We start from the raw sequence: 16,935 nt of genomic DNA, 5'->3' as shown, positions 1-16,935 counted from the left end.
GCAACATGCACAACATCTTCATTAATGTAACACCCCCCTCTGGCACGTATCACAATATTGTCCGCTTTGGGCCACTCGGCACGAGGACTTCCCAGGGGGTCACCCATCCTGGTACTACTCCCGCCCAAGCACGCTTAACTGCAGAGTTCTTATGGGATCTGCTGCCCTCACGGCTTTAAAACGCGTTGTTACAAGGAAGGTATCCACACCCCTTATAAGGAGATGTTTTGTTCTCCTTCCAAGCCGATGTAGGATCAGGTGCAACCCACCTTCACCCCCCATTATAGGGTTCGACGTCCCTGTCGAACACATCGACCCGTGCCCCAACTCTGATACCATTTGTAACACCTCCCTCTGGCACGTATCATAATATTGTCCGCTTTGGGCCACTCGGCACGAGGACTTCCCAGGGGGTCACCCATCCTGGTACTACTTCCGCCCAAGCACGCTTAACTGCAGAGTTCTTATGGGATCTGCTTCCCTCACGGCTTTAAAACGCGTTGTTACAAGGAAGGTATCCACACCCCTTATAAGGAGATGTTTTGTTCTCCTTCCAAGCCGATGTAGGATCAAGTGCAACCCACCTTAATTTGTAGCACCTGGTTCCCGGTATGTAAATCTTATTTGAGTATTTCCCATTTTAGCCTTGGACTCGGCGAGTCATAGGTCCGACTCGCCGAGTAGGGACGAGACTCAGGACACGTTTAAGTTGGCGACTCGGCGAGTCCATATCCTGGACTCGGCGAGTCACCGCTGCTGGATGAAACCCTAAATTTCAAGGGTTTGCACCCTATTTAAACCCTCATTTCCGCCCCAAACTCGACCCCATTTACCCTCAGAGCTCACAACATCGTTTATACCCTTATTTCCTTGAGAGATTGAAGTGTTTTGGTGTGTTCTTGAAGATTTTGAGGAGAAAGAAGAGTAGATCAAGAAGAGGAGAAGGAGGCCAGGCATCTTTGTGTCATCTCAATGTTTTCCTTGAGGTATAGCTCGTTTCCCCTCTGTTTTCAAGCTTGTAGTCTCTTTTAGCTCCATGGAAGTCCTTCTTGAGCTTTTCCCCAAGCTTGTTTGTGCATTGTGGGTTGTAATAAGTTGTTAGCCTTTAGATCTAGGCATGATTTAGTCCCTGGAGCTTGGATCTAATGCCTTTATGGGGTCATATTGCATGAAAGCCCTAGATCTACCTCTTTTGGTGCACTTTGAGCCCTAAAATCCATATTGGTGAATATCTACACGTAAAGTTGGAAACTTTACGTGAGAATCGTGTCCTAGAAGCCCAGATCTGTGAATGGCATGGACTGGAATCAAGAAAATCGGTGTATTTGATGGAGGCATGGCGACGACTCGGCGAGTCATTTATGTGACTCGACGAGTCTGCTCGCTAGTCACCGAATTGGTCCCTTTATGATGTATCGAGTTTGATCCGTGAGTCACAGGGGGTGACTCGGTGAGTTGGAAGTTGAACTCACCCATGTTAGGACTCGGCGAGTCAATGCCCTGACTCAGCGAGTCCAAGGCAATCTTCATAGATTAAGAACAGACTCGACGAGTTGTTCATACAACTCGGCGAGTCTAAGCATGAGTGTTCATCGGATGAAGATGAACTCGACGAGTTGTTCATACAACTCGGCGAGTAGGACGAAGAACTTCAATGTCAGTTTAGAAGAAGAACTCGTCGAGTCTTAGCCTAACTCGACGAGTAGAATCAGGGACTCAGGACAATCGTCTGGATAGGAACTCGGCGAGTTGGTGAGCTAACTCGGCGATTCGGGTCAACTAAAAGTTGACTCTGACTTTGACTTAGGGATAGACCAGGGGTAAAATGGTTATTTTACCCAAAGGACAGTTAGCAGTGTGTGATTGAGTATGTTGTGGGAATTGCAGTCGGAGGAGTTCCGGGGCAGCAGCAGCGGTCAGTCAGTTCCCGATCAGTTCAGCAGCTACTTTGAGGTGAGTTGCCTTCCAGTAGCAGTGGGTCTAAGGCCACAATGCCGACCCACCAGTAGGAGATGTGTGATTAGATGATTGTCTTTGTGATATTCATCTAGGGTTGCTAGACTATGTGATATATGTGTTATGTGGTAGTAGTAGGGGGTGAAATAGTCCCCAGTATCCGGTCGAAAGGACCGAAGGGGAGGCCAGCACCCAGATATGCTAGGCAGTATCCAGTCGAAAGGACCGAAGGGGAGGCCATCACCCAAATATGCTAGGCAGTATCCGGTCGAAAGGACTGAAGGGGAGGCCAACAACCAGATATTCTAGGCAGTATCCGGTCAAGAGGACCGAAGGGGTAGGTCGGGCACCCAGATATGCCAGACAAATTTATGTATGTTATGTGATTATGTGGTATGTGGTACAGTGGGGGAACTCACTAAGCTTTGTGCTTATGTTTTACAGTTTTGTGTTCAGGTACCTCTTCACCGAAGGGGAAGGAGCTGGCGCGGTAGTGGCACATCATGCACACACTCTGGGTTCCGCATTTACGAGATTCACTGGGATTTGTACTCTGATATTTTGATGGGTTGTATGGTTTGGCTTTTAAACATGATTTGCGTTGTGTTGTGGTTTGATCAAACAATGTTTTAATTATTAATGTTTTCTAAAGTAATGTTTTAAAACGAAATTTTCGAACGTGAAAATTTGGGTCGTTACAAGTTGGTATCAGAGCCCTGGTTTGAGAGATTCGGACTCACCTTCGGGGGTGTCTGAACTCAAATCGAGGGATTAAAAGATTTTTAAAAGAAAATGTTTTCTAACAAGGAGAAAAGAGTTTAAGAAAGAACGAAAGTGTGTGTGATGTGCGCGACCGGCCGAGCTCAAGTAAGTATTCCCCAAAGTACCCATACCAGTTTATGTTATGTTTATCAGCTTTTGTAAGAACTGCATGCTAGAATAGGACTAAGGATCTAGGAATGATGCCTTATGTGCCTGCCATATGTGTTCCATCCATATGTGAATTTCATGCTTGTGTAGTGTAGACAGCGGTAGGGTAGCCTGTTAGGGTATGCCTGGTAGTATAAGCGAACACGGTGTGCTAGTTCGGTTCCTCTCTATGAGAGCGGAATTGTTTGAAGTCGTTTCCCTTGTCTGAATGCTGCTTGCTTCGTGCTACGTGGGACTCCGAGTAATGGGAATTAGCCATTAGGTGAATACGTCACACCACATGTGATCAGAGTTGAATAATCTTAGAGTACCGGATTTGATCCTACTACGCAGCTCTTGTTTGAGTCCAACCGTTGTAGGGACGAGTCGGGTACTCGAAGGATTATCTGAGTCTCATCACATGTGATGGTGTTCGGGTGATGGCTAATTGGCATTACAAGGAGGCCTGCAGCAGCTGAGGATTGAATCGAGTGGAGCCGGAGATTTCCATAGGGCGAGCCTGGGATGAGTATAGTAATAACCAACCGTAGTGTAAGGGAATCTTGTGGAGTCGAGGCAGTCCTTGAAAAAGGTACGGATAGATGTGGAAGGTAGTATGGGCCCGTACTACTGAAAGCAGAGGATCCGTACCCAAACCAAGGAAGGCCAAGACAAGACCAGGGAACTTGTAAGTAGCTATGATCCCTCAGGGAGCATCAGTATATCTAATGATTGTTGTGATGTATTGCAGAATGGTGGTACTTCGATCGAGGCTGGTAGATGGCGGAGAGGGATCGGGCTCGGGATCGGGTTTCGAGCCGGTAGATGAGGGGCTACGTGAGTTCATCGCGTCAGAGATCACCAGGGGTATCCTTGAGTCGACTCCCATTATCTTCGGGTCGATCAAGGAAGGGATCATGGAGTTGAAGGAGGATCGCCTACGGGCATTTAGGAGCGATTTGGCATCTGGCCAGTCGGGGTCACGCACACTGTCCTTCAAGGACTTCAGGGGCAGTGGTGCGCCGGATTTCCATGGGGTAAAGGACCCCATTGCTGCCAGGCGATGGATTGCAGACATCGAGTCTGCACAGTTGACTAGCTTCTGCCCCGAGGGGTCGAAGGTGAGATATGCAGCGGGATGTTTACGGGACCGAGCCCGGGATTGGTGGGAGTCAGTGGGTGACTCGTTGGGAGCCTCAGCTATCGAGACTATGACCTGGTCGGACTTTGTGACCAGGTTCAGGGGGAGTTTGCGCCGGCTGTCGAGCTTCAGCAGCTGGCCAGGGAGTTTCTGGATATGAGACAGACGATAGAGACTGTGGCGGAGATCACCGCCAAGTTCCGGGAGAGGGCTTTGTTGGTGCCCCAGTATGCTGGTGACGAGGATATGAGGAGGACTCGTTATCACGATATGCTTCGAGCTGACATCCAGGAGCATGTTAGCTTTTCGGCTTGCCCTACCTTAGACTCTATGATTGCCAGGGCGAGGGAGAGGGAGATAGATTTGGAGCACATCTGGAAACGGAAATTAGAGGAGGGACAGACAGGAGGGGCTTCGGGAAAGAAGCCCAAGGGATCAGAGATGGGGCCGAAAGGCCAACAGGGACGGGGATGCTACCGGAAATGCGGCAAGGCACACGAGGGGGTGTGCAGGATGGGATCCTCGGGCTGCTACAAGTGCGGCAAGTTTGGGCACATCAGTAGGGATTACACTGCTCCTGCGGCAGTTATTCAAACATCGGAGTTGCTGTGTTTCCACTGCAACCAGAGGGGCCACAAGAAGGCTAATTGCCCCTGTTGTCAGTTTCAGCGCCGGTGAAGGTGCCAGCTCCAGCGACCCTGCGGATCACGAATGGTCGACAGGGCAAGGCAGAGGCTCCGGTGGTGAGGAATCGAGCATTCCAGCTGACTACCGAGGAGGCACGCGCCGCGCCCGATGTGGTGACGGGTATGATTCTTTCCTTCTATCTTTTGTTTTATGATGTTATGATATTGATATGTGCTCCGTGTGTATATATATGCATTAGGATCGTTCCATGTGAACGGCATCCCAGTTCAGGTATTCTTCGACTCGGGTGCATCCCGATCGTTCGTTTCTCTTGCGCTTAGCAAGAGGTTTCATGAGACTTCACGCGAGTTGGATTGCCCGTTAGAGGTAGAGATTGCTGGCGATCGATCGGTACGAGCATCGATGGTGTTTCGAGATTGCGTTATGCGACTGTTTGAGGAGCGTTACCTGGTAGACTTGGTTCCCATTCCATTGCGTGGGAACAAGGTGATTATTGGCATGGATTGGTTGAGCCCTAATGGGGCGGTGATAGACTGCGCGCAGTAGCTGGTGCGAGTCAAGACCCCGAGCGGGGGAGAGTTAGTGATTCACGGCGAAAGGCCGCAGTGTGGACCCACTGTGTGTTCAGTAGCGAGGGCTAGGCGCTATCTTCAATAGGGATGCGCGGGATATGTCGCGTATGTGATGGATACCCGGGAGGTGGGTAAGGCAACCGTGAGCGAGGTTCCGGTGGTTCGAGATTTTGCAGATGTTTTCCTGGAGGAACTACCTGAGATACCTCCGGAGCGACAGGTGGAGTTCAGAATTGACCTTATTCCCGGTGCGGCTCCGATAGCCAAAGCACCGTATCGGTTGGCTCCTCCCGAGATGCAGGAGTTGTCTATGCAGCTGCAGGAGCTGCTAGACAAGGGATTCATTCGTCCGAGCAGTTCGCCTTGGGGAGCCCCGATTCTATTTGTGAAGAAGAAGGATGGGTCGCATCGGATGTGTATAGATTACCGGGAGTTGAACAAGGTGACGGTGAAGAACCGTTACCCACTCTCGAGGATTGATGACCTCTTTGACCAGCTTCAGGGAGCATCTTGGTTCTCCAAGATTGACTTGCGTTCGGGTTATCATCAGATGAGAGTCGGGGAGGAGGATACATAGAAGACCGTGTTTCGGACACGTTATGGCCACTATGAGTTTGTGGTGATGCCGTTTGGGCTCACCAATGCTCCTACCGTATTCGTGGATCTCATGAACCGCGTTTGCAGACCGATGCTGGATCGGTCTGTGATAGTCTTTATCGATGACATCTTGGTTTATTCCAAGACCCAGGAGGAGCATGAGGAGCATCTGAGGGAGGTGTTGGAGACCCTGAGGAGGGAGAGCTTGTATGCCAAGTTCTCCAAGTGTAAGTTCTGGCTGCGCGAGGTGCAATTTCTTGGGCACCTCGTCAACCAGAACGGGATTCTGGTCGATCCGGCCAAGGTCGAGGCCGTGATGAGATGGGAGGTTCCGAAGTCTCCATCCGAGATTCGGAGCTTCCTGGGATTAGCGGGCTACTATCGGAGATTTATCCAGGATTTCTCCAAGATAGCCGTACCCTTGACACGGCTGACGAAGAAAGCCGTGGTCTTTCGGTGGGGACCCGAGCAGCAGGCTGCATTTGAGATGCTGAGACAGAGATTGTGTGAGGCGCCGATCCTAGCCCTTCCAGAGGGCGTAGAGGATTTTGTGGTTTACTGTGATGCGTCCATTTCAGGGTTGGGCGCAGTTCTGATGCAGAGGGGGCATGTCATTGCCTACGCTTCGAGGCAGCTCAAGCCTCACGAGGCGAACTACCCGACGCACGATTTGGAGTTGAGGGTTGTGGTCTTCGCCCTCAAGATTTGGCGATATTACCTCTACGGGGTTCGTTGTACCATCTACACGGACCACAAGAGTCTGAGGTATCTCATGGACCAGCCGAATCTGAACATGAGACAGCGCCGGTGGTTGGATGTGGTGAAAGATTATGATTGCGAGATCCTTTACCACCCGGGGAAGGCCAACGTGGTGGCTGATGCGCTTAGCTGCAAGGTAGCGCGTATCAGGGACGTATGCATGAGGATGACCGTAGTGACTCCCCTATTGGAGCGAATTCGGGAGGCTCAACAGGAGGCTATCAAGGAGGAGCATCGGAAGAGCGAGCGCGTGGTGGGTCAGGCGTCCTCCTTTGATTATGATAGCTGGGGTCTATTGACACTACACCATAGGGTGTGGGTGCCATATCACGAGGGCGTCCGCCAGATTTTGATGGATGAGGCGCACAAGTCCCGATTCTCTATTCATCCCGGGGCAACGAAGATGTATAAGGATCTCCGTATGAACTATTGGTGGCCCTGCATGAAGCGGGATGTGGCATGGTACGTTGAGCGGTGCTTGACTTGCAGGAAGGTCAAGGCTGAACATCAGAGACCACATGGTAAGATGCAGCCGTTGGACATTCCACTGTGGAAATAGGAAGATATCACCATGGATTTTATTACAAAGCTTCCAAGGACCGCGCGTGGAGTGGATTCGATTTGGGTCATCGTCGACCGACTGACCAAGAGTGCTCACTTTATTCCGATTTAGGAGAGCATATCGGCCGAGAAATTAGCCGATATCTATATCAGGGAGATCGTGGCGCGGCACGGGGTGCCGGTATCAGTGATCTCAGACAGGGATGTGCGTTTCACTTCCAGATTTTGGAAGAAGTTTCAGAGTGAGCGGACCGTCCAGACTTTGGAGGACATGTTGCGGGTGTGTGTGTTAGATTTCGGTGGTAGCTGGGATACCTATCTTCCCTTGGCTGAGTTCTCATACAACAACAGCTACCATGCGAGTATTGACCGACCACCATTCGAGATGTTGTACGGGCGGAGGTGCAGAACCCCGATATGTTGGGGTGAAGTTGGCCAAATAGTCATCGGAAGCACCGAGGTGGTGCTCGAGACGACCGAGAGGATCCAGCAGGTTCGGAGCAGACTTCAGACTGCTCAGAGTCGGCAGAAGAGTTACGCCGACAAGCATCGATCCGACTTGGAGTTCCAAGTCGAGGATATGGTTCTCCTGAAAGTGTCGCCTTGGAAGGGCGTCATTCGATTCAGGAAGCGGGGCAAGTTGGGCCCAAGATTCATCGGGCCGTTCAGGGTTGTAGCCCGGGTGGGCAAGGTGGCGTATAGGCTGGATCTGCCAGCCGAGCTCAGTCAGATCCACAACACTTTCCATGTTTCTCAGCTGCGGAAATGCCTAGTGGACGATTCAGCGGTAGTACCGTTGGAGGACATTCAGGTTGATGACAGCTTGAACTACATTGAGCGCCCAGTCGCAATACTCGACAGGAAGTTGAAGGACTTGAGGAACAAGAGGGTAGAACTAGTAAAGGTGCAATGGCAGCACCGCAAGGGTTCGGAATGGACTTGGGAGCCGATGGACGAGATGATGGAGCATTACCCCGAGCTGTTTCAGGATCGAGCAGCAGACTTCGAGGACGAAGTCTACAATAAGTGGGGGAGATTTGTAGCACCTGGTTCCCGGTATGTAAATCTTATTTGAGTATTTCCCATTTTTGCCTTGGACTCGGCGAGTCATAGGTCCGACTCACCGAGTAGGGACGAGACTCAGGACACGTTTAAGTTGGTGACTCGGCGAGTCCATATCCTGGACTCGGCGAGTCACCGCTGCTGGATGAAACCCTAAATTTCAAGGGTTTGCACCCTATTTAAACCCTCATTTCCACCCCAAACTCGCCCCAATTTACCCTCTGAGCTCCCAACATCGTTTATACCCTTATTTCCTTGAGAGATTTAAGTGTTTTGGTGTGTTCTTGAATATTTTGAGGAGAAAGAAGATTAGATCAAGAAGAGGAGAAGGAGGCCAGACATCTTTGTGTCATCTTAACGTTTTCCTTGAGGTATAGCTCGTTTCCCCTCTGTTTTCAAGCTTGTAGTCTCTTTTAGCTCCATGGAAGTCCTTCTTGAGCTTTTCCCCAAGCTTGTTTGTGCATTGTGGGTTGTAATAAGTTGTTACCCTTTAGATCTAGGCATGATTTAGTCCTTGGAGCTTGGATCTAATGCCTTTATGGGGTCATATTGCATGAAAGCCCTAGATCTACCTCATTTGGTGCACTTTGAGCCCTAAAATCCATATTGGTGAATATCTACACGTAAAGTTGGAAACTTTACGTGTGATTCGTGTCCTAGAAGCCCAGATCTGTGAATGGCATGGACTGGAATTGAGCAAATCGGTGTATTTGATGGATGCATGGCGACGACTCGGCAAGTCGTTTATGTGACTCGGCGAGTCTGCTCGCGAGTCACCGAATTGGTCCCTTTATGATGTATCGAGTTTGAGCCGTGAGTCACAGGGGGTGACTCGGTGAGTTGGAAGCTGAACTCACCCATGTTAGGACTCGGCGAGTCAATGCCCTGACTCGGCAAGTCCAAGGCAATCTTCATAGATTAAGAACAGACTCGGCGAGTTGTTCATACAACTCGGCGAGTCTAAGCATGAGTGTTCATCGGATGAAGATGAACTCGACGAGTTGTTCATACAACTCAGCGAGTAGGACGAAGAACTTCAATGTCAGTTTACAAGAAGAACTCGTCGAGTCTTAGCCTAACTCGACGAGTAGAATCAGGGACTCAGGACAATCGTCTGGATAGGAACTCGGCGAGTTAGTGAGCTAACTCGGTGAGTCGGGTCAACTAAAAGTTGACTCTGACTTTGAATTAGGGCTAGACCAGGGGTAAAATGGTTATTTTACCCAAAGGACAGTTATCAGTGTGTGATTGAGTATGTTATGGGAATTGCAGTCGGAGGAGTTCCGGGGCAGCAGCAGCGGTCAGTCAGTTCCCGATCAGTTCAGCAGCTACTTTGAGGTAAGTTGCCTTCCAGTAGCGGTGGGTCTAAGGCCACAATGCCGACCCACCAGTAGGAGATGTGTGATTAGATGATTGTCTTTGTGATATTCATCTAGGGTTGCTAGACTATGTGATATATGTGTTATGTGGTAGTAGTAGGGGTGAAATAGTCCCCAGTATCTGGTCGAAAGGACCGAAGGGGAAGCCAGCACCCAGATATGCTAGGCAGTATCCGGTCGAAAGGACCGAAGGGGAGGCCAGAACCCAGATATGCTAGGCAGTATCCGGTCAAAAGGACCGAAGGGGAGGCCAGCACCCAGATATGCTAGGCAGTATCCGGTCGAGAGGACCGAAGGGGTAGGTCGGGCACCCAGATATGCCTGACAAATTTATGTATGTTAAGTGATTATGTGGTATGTGGTACAGTGGGGGAACTCACTAAGCTTTGTGCTTACGTTTTACAGTTTTGTGTTCAGGTACCTCTTCACCGAAGGGGAAGGAGCTGGCGCGGTAGCGGCACATCATGCACACACTCTGGGTTCCGCATTTACGAGATTCACTGGGATTTGTACTCTGATATTTTGATGGGTTGTATGGTTTGGCTTTTAAACATGATTTGCGTTGTGTTGTGGTTTTATCAAACAATGTTTTAATTATTAATGTTTTCTAAAGTAATGTTTTAAAACGAAATTTTCGGACGTGAAAATTTGGGTCGTTACAATTAACCCTAAAGGCTTACGTACCTTCATTAACAATAACAACTTTTTGCTCACCTTCATCAACCATAACATCATCTTCCCCAACCCCTTCCATATTTAATAACTCTTGCGTTTTCCTCACCTTTTATTTCTTTCTCACACTAATTTTAGGTAGCCTTTCCACTTGTCCTCTCTCTTTGTATATTCAATTAGATAGATTTTTATGTGCCTTTGACACCATGTGTCTTCCGGGCATTTCGGAACTATCCATTGTTCTCTTCATGGTTGGCTTGCCTAACATTCTTCTTTTTAGTGGAGGCAAAGGAGGGATGTACTTTGTAGTAGGCCACATGTTTCTCCCATTCGTCCCATGTAAGGGATTTTTTTAATTATTATGGAAGAAAGCTCCCAAGTACAATGTTTCTACTTATGGTCCATCGGGCTTAATGTTTAAAAATGATAATGTGGCAACTGAATGCACACACTGCTACTTATTTAATTGCCACAACCTGCATGTACATTCATTTTTTAGGAAATCATCAACATAAGACTAATCCATGTTTCTTCTTTCAAACTTCATCACCTCACATGATATAACATGACAATACCTACATAATGCCATGCAAATAATTAGTTTTCAAACAGGTAAGTTACAGATTACTATATATGTTTACATACCTCGCATGGTATGTAGCTTATTTAACTTTTCTCTAATGTCTGGACATAATGAGTAACAATTCCACCCTTTTCCTTTAAGTTGCATACTAACCATCTTTGGCACCATATAAATACAAATATCATCTATCATATTGATAATAGGCTTCTTCTTTTCATCCTATATGATACTATTAAGGCTCTCTGAATACCCATTCTCCACAGGTTCACAAGAATCATGGTGAACTATGAAAAAAATCTAAAGGCAATGGCTTAGGACCCTTCACCATAATATGAACAAATGCAACATGGTATAATTGTTGAATCTTTTTCATGGTTACATTGAAATGTGCTTCGGTTTTTGCCTTACTAGCTCTCGAAAAAATATTTTCAAACAGAGCTCCACCAAAACTTCTTTTTAAAGTTGGCACATATATACCTTGCGTGTTGCCTATGTTCTACTGCTAGTAATACATCTTTCACTGCTTCAACTAAACCCTACATATGTAAGAAGAAGTAATGAAATTAGTCAAACTTAGTTTCTCTTTTAATATAATTATAAATGAACCATACCTTGTGGTGATTATATATTAGAACTAGAAAAAGTCCTTGATTTGAAAACCATTTCCAATTATCTTTGTTTTCCACACATACAACTTCCCAATAAATTAGGAATATTCCATTGTTAGCATCCTCACCCACAACACAACGTAACTCACCTTTAATTTTTTTTTCAGGAAACAACCATCCAGGTCACTGATCCTTCTACACCCTCCCCTCCATCCCTTTTTCACTCCATAAAAACATATGTAAATCTCGATGAAGTAATTCTTACCATCAAGCATTGCATTAACATATTTTTTACAGTTGATCCTGAATTTGATATTTTGACCTCCTCACCATATGACCATAGCGTGGAATAATTTTTATAGTTGTTCCTTCAATTAGATTCAAATCATACTTCATGGATCTCCTAAACTAAATCATATTAACTTCAATATTGATTTACAATTTTGAGAGGTGGTTGTCGTAGTGGTGACATGGAAAGATCACAACATAGAAACATCTGCCATTTGTTCTCTGGGAGGAGGTCTCGGGAGAGCACTTTGATGGTCAAGTTAGTGGTTTGAGATGGTGAGTATGTAGGGAATAAGGGCGGAGATCGCTTACCTATCCATTGATTGAGTAGGGCCTTTTATAATAGGTTCTCATTATCAGTTCGTACAATAGACAAGAGCTTCAGACCCGATAGGATCAATCGTGCTGATTGGGCGATCGTGCTCTTGATCGTGTCAGAGCTTGTGATTGGTTTAGGCGATAATGCTCTAAGCTCACTCCTTGTCTCTTATAGTCGTTAGATTTGTCGTGAGGTGCAAGTATCCCTTGGAGCTTCGCCTCGCGAGAGCTTCCACTGGTGAGTGGACACTTTCAGGCGTGAGGATACCTACGATGGCCGTTGTTGGGATTCTATGGGTGCGCCTTTAACCATCCTGAGCTCTTAGAGTAAGCGAGATGTAACCCTCGGACCGTGCCAAGGGGTACATTATTAAGTCCCCTATTATAGTAGTTGTAGCGTTTGTAGTAGACTAGCTATGATGTTCTAGACTAACTGCCTTTATATGTGTCAGCTTAGGGTGAGTTAGACACTTCGATTTGTTTAGTGACATGATCCCTTATCACGCTGTCAGTTACATCATAGTGGCATAATTTTTTAATTTCCCACCTCTACACTCATATATTTTCCATTCACTCGCCATTTAATCCTCCACACATTTTAGAATCCTTGCCTTTTTCCATCATCGTTTCTTCTTCTTTCTGCTCTTATGGCTAATCATTCTGGATTTGTAACTTATGGCGTTGAATTTGAAAACCTTCACCAGGTTTATGGTTTCTCTTTAGACGATGACGTAAAGTTGCCTACTCCTGATTCCATGATCTTGTCTCCTCCTCTGGGGAAATTTGGTGTTTACTTAAGGACTTTCGATGCCGGAATTCATCTTCCCCTTGCCTATTTCCAAGACAAACTTCTCAAGAAGAAAGGTCGTAGCATTCAAATGTTGACCCCCAACACCATTAACAAGATGGTGTTGTTTGAGAAGATCTGTCGTGCCAATTTCGTTCTTCCTGACTTCTTCATCTTCAAGTTCTTTTCCCAGTTTAGCGCTATACAGGAGACAAGTTCATTTTATCTGCATGTTGTAGCAGTCTTGTTCCTTTTCCCGCTGGAAAGAATCCAAAAAATTTGGCAGGACTGGTGGTTGTGGGTCAGTGTGAGGGGAATTGATCGTGGGTATTTTCGATCCGTCGGCTTTTCTGATGTTCCTTTCAAACTATGTCCCAAAAACCAGACAATTGTTGATATCTTGAAGGGTATTCAGGTTCCTTCGGATGAGTACCATGAGCACATTCTTGTTGGTGCTGGTATGACTTCAAGCTGGTGATCGAGGACGAAGATGTTGGTCTTATACATTTTTGTTGACGGTATGTTTGTTATCTCTATTATTTCATTCGTTCTCCTCCCCCTCCTTTTTTTGTAATAAATTATGTTTTATTATAGGTGTCGAGACCCCCACTTTCTTTTGACTTTGTTCTCTGGAGGAAGTTCAAGGGGAAGCTGGAGTATCATGAGGCTGATCTCCATGAGACTCTGTAAGAGAAAACTTTATAACCTAAAGAGTCAAATACACGCTTACCATTAGCTCCAACGCCAGCGCAAGCGTCAGCTCATGTACCTCACCAACGTCAGCGTGTGATCACTTGTAGTAGTATATTTACTTTGTATTTTGTACATATAGTAATAGTAGTTGTTTGTTAAACGATCCTTAATCTTAGTGATTAGGATCGTTTTGTTTACTTAGATAAGATTTTGTTGGATTAGTCTCTAAGTCTATAACAATATTTGGTATGTACTTGACCCGGTTGTAGCATGGTCCTTTTGGGTTGCCTTCACTGGAGCAACTTGACTGGATGATTAGTGGAGAAAGGGGATATTATGGTTTATTAGTATATTATATGAATAATATATTAAAATAGAAATCATATTGATTAATTAATATTGGTCAAGAATTAATTAACAAATTAATTTTGTGATCAAAAGATATTCATTAAACTTAGCGGACTGGAACTGCAATTATAGGATAATTGGATTTTGGGTTGTGGATCATATGCATAAAGGGGTGGAAGAACTTAGGGTGGAAGCCCACCTTGAAATTGTTCAAGGCCTTATTCCAGAAGGTTCCATTGGACCGATTAAGGCCTAAGCTATCCAATTAGGGTTTTGACTGAAACCCTAGCAGCTACAGTATATAAGGAACCCTAGGGCTTCAAAAATCGACCACCAGAAACCCTAAGAAGTCTTAGAGATTATTTTGAGCCTCTCATCCCCTCTCTCCAAGATCATCCAATTTGCTTTGGTGTTTGTGATCCATTAGAGGCATCACATTTAAGGTGTTAGGTTCTCATAAACTAAAGATCTTCAAGCAACAATCAAGGTAACATTCTTATTGGTTATTTATGTTATTTTGAAGATTTCTTGTATGCTAGATTAGGGTTTGTAAGCTTTGGATGATTTTCATGTACAATAGAGAAACCTAGATCCAAAGCTTTAGGGTTTGCATGTGCACCATAGGATTAATGTATTGCTCAAAACCCATTAGTGGTATCAGAGCCTTGATTGGTTTCTATTGTATTTGATGCATTGTACAATTATTCATTGCTTAAAATCAAAATTTTTGCTTTCTGTCTGACAAACTCGTCGAGTCACCTGATGAACTCAACGAGTCCAGATGTGATTCGGCGAGTTGGAGAGTCAAACAGAGGAAATTTCGGGATTTTGGCCTATTTTGACTTGAGATAATTACCAAAAACATTTTTGATCGATAAAATCTTAATTTTATTAATGTAACATCCGGATTTCCAGGTATTATAATTTATCATTTATTTTTGGAGTTAAGAGAGGGACTCGACGAGTTGACGCCTAAACTCGTCGAGTGGGATCGCGTATTGTTGACTGATAAATGAGGGGACTCAAGGAGTCGGTAAGGGTGGATCAAAGAGTTCCATGCTGACGATTGAAAACCTAAATCCCTGGGCTTGTGCCATATTTAAAGGACCTTATAGCCCTCTTGTTCGGCTACCTGTCCAGAGAGAGTGCCCCTTGAGAGCTTGAGCGAGTTGAGAGAGAGATAAGGCTATATTAACCAATTTTGGTGTGATATATCAAAGGAGAAGTTGTTTCCAGCAAGAGGAGGTCAAAGAAGTTGTGGATCCAAGGTTTTCGAGTCCAAATCTACACTTTTGAGGTACCAAATCAAACTTCCTTTCTATTTTGGGTTAAGATCCATGATCTAGGGTTTTCTATAGCCTTTTTAGATTGTGATAAGTGGAGTTTATGGTCCTTTGCTATGTTAGACCTCGGATCTGGACCCATAGAGGTCCAGAGAGCCTTCCCCATTCTGCTTTATGTTGGTTTATGGAGGAAAGGAGACTAGGTTGCCATGTTAGATGGAATTTCATCAAAATAAGACTTGGGTGCAATGCATGTATAGCAAGATTCAACTTTTACGTGGTTATTGGCTATGGGGAAGTCAGATCTATAGATTAGGGAAGCATATCTGACCTCAGAAGGTTAGATGGGTGTTGTCATGGGAGCAACTCGCCGAGTTCATGAGTGGAATCGACGAGTCGAGTAGGGGTTGCCCCGCGATTCATTACTGAGTAACCCGATGAGTGGAGAGGGGACTCATCATGCCAAGTGAGGATTGGAAGGATTCAGAGGACTAGTGTGGACTCGCCGAGTCCCTCGAGTGCACTCGACGAGTCTGGTCAATGTTTGACCGTTGACTTCATTGACTTTTAGGGTTTAGTCAATGTTTGGACTTATGAGCCATTAGAGGGGTAAAATGGTCTTTTACCCTTCTTAGAAAACTTATTGAGAGGGGTTGCTATAGCCTTTAGAAGTTGTATTAGTTAGAGTAATTATTATATGATTAGGCGGAGGCTAGTGCAGAATTTCAGAGTTCAAGGTTTACCAACTTATCCGAGGTAAGTCTTCTCACTATACTTTACCGTGAGTGGTAATTAGAGTTATGCGATATATTATCTTGTATGCTATTTATGTGATGTGTTGCACAACATTATTTCTATGTGATATATGTTGTGTGTATGTCAGAGTTCACAGAGTTAGGACCAGAGGGTCCATAGAGTTAGAGCCAAAGGGCTCACAGAGTTACAGCCTTGAGTGGCTATTATGTGCTAAACGTGGTATTTTGGGGAACTCACTAAGCATTTATGCTTACAGTTTTTTGTGTTTTGTGTTTTGTGTTTCAGGTACCAGTGAGGATCGCGGGAAGATGCCGACATGATCAGTACACACTATTGGAGTTTTTATACATTTTGATCTTGGGATGTGTTTTTATGGATTTGATATGTGATACAATGAGATATGAGAATGTTTATGAATTAAAATTATAAATTTTAAAAGTGAAAAATTGTTTGAAATTTACATTGTTACAAGTTGGTATCAGAGCCTTGGTTTGAAGGATTCAGATGCACCTTCGAGCTCATTTGAACTCAAACTGAGGATTTGAGGAATTTTTCGAAGACAATTTTTTTTTCTAAAAAGAGTAAAAAAAAGGTTTTGAAAGGAATAAAGCAAAGTAGTGTGTACGATCAGCCAGCACCCGAACAGTGATTTCCCAAAATACCCTTATATTATGTGTTATGAGATAGGAGATAATATGTTATGCATGCTAGAGTAGGCTAGGTATTCTTATTAGGACTAGAGTGGCTTGATTTGTGATGCCTTAGCTTAGGGGTTTTGCTGCTGGGAGATGCTTGAGAGTGAGTAGATAGCAGCGAGGAGCTTTTGAGAAATCTGCTAGAGAGTATACTATGCATAGTGAGAGTAAAGTACTTGGGATTTGGGATCCTAGGAGGAGGACTTAGGGTGAATGATGTGGTGTGGACGGTAGTATTGGGCCTGTACTACTGAAGACACATGAGCAGTGCGCAGCCCAAGTAAGAATCTTTGGGGTACCAGGGATCGAGTAGGGTTGAG

The 16,935-nt window shown here is 45.5% G+C and overlaps 1 pseudogene; it reads right to left on the bottom strand.

Annotated features, from left to right (window-relative positions):
- Positions 1-70: 70 nt before the first annotated feature.
- Positions 71-188, bottom strand: LOC145044783 (5S ribosomal RNA; annotated as a pseudogene).
- Positions 189-16,935: the final 16,747 nt, after the last annotated feature.

This window comes from Lactuca saligna, chromosome 4, assembly GCF_052625555.1.
Source record: "Lactuca saligna cultivar CGN05327 chromosome 4, ASM5262555v1, whole genome shotgun sequence".
NCBI classification, from domain to species: Eukaryota; Viridiplantae; Streptophyta; class Magnoliopsida; order Asterales; family Asteraceae; genus Lactuca; species Lactuca saligna.
The sequence above is the reverse complement of the archived record's forward strand: the minus strand, read 5'-3'. Positions and strand labels throughout refer to the sequence as shown.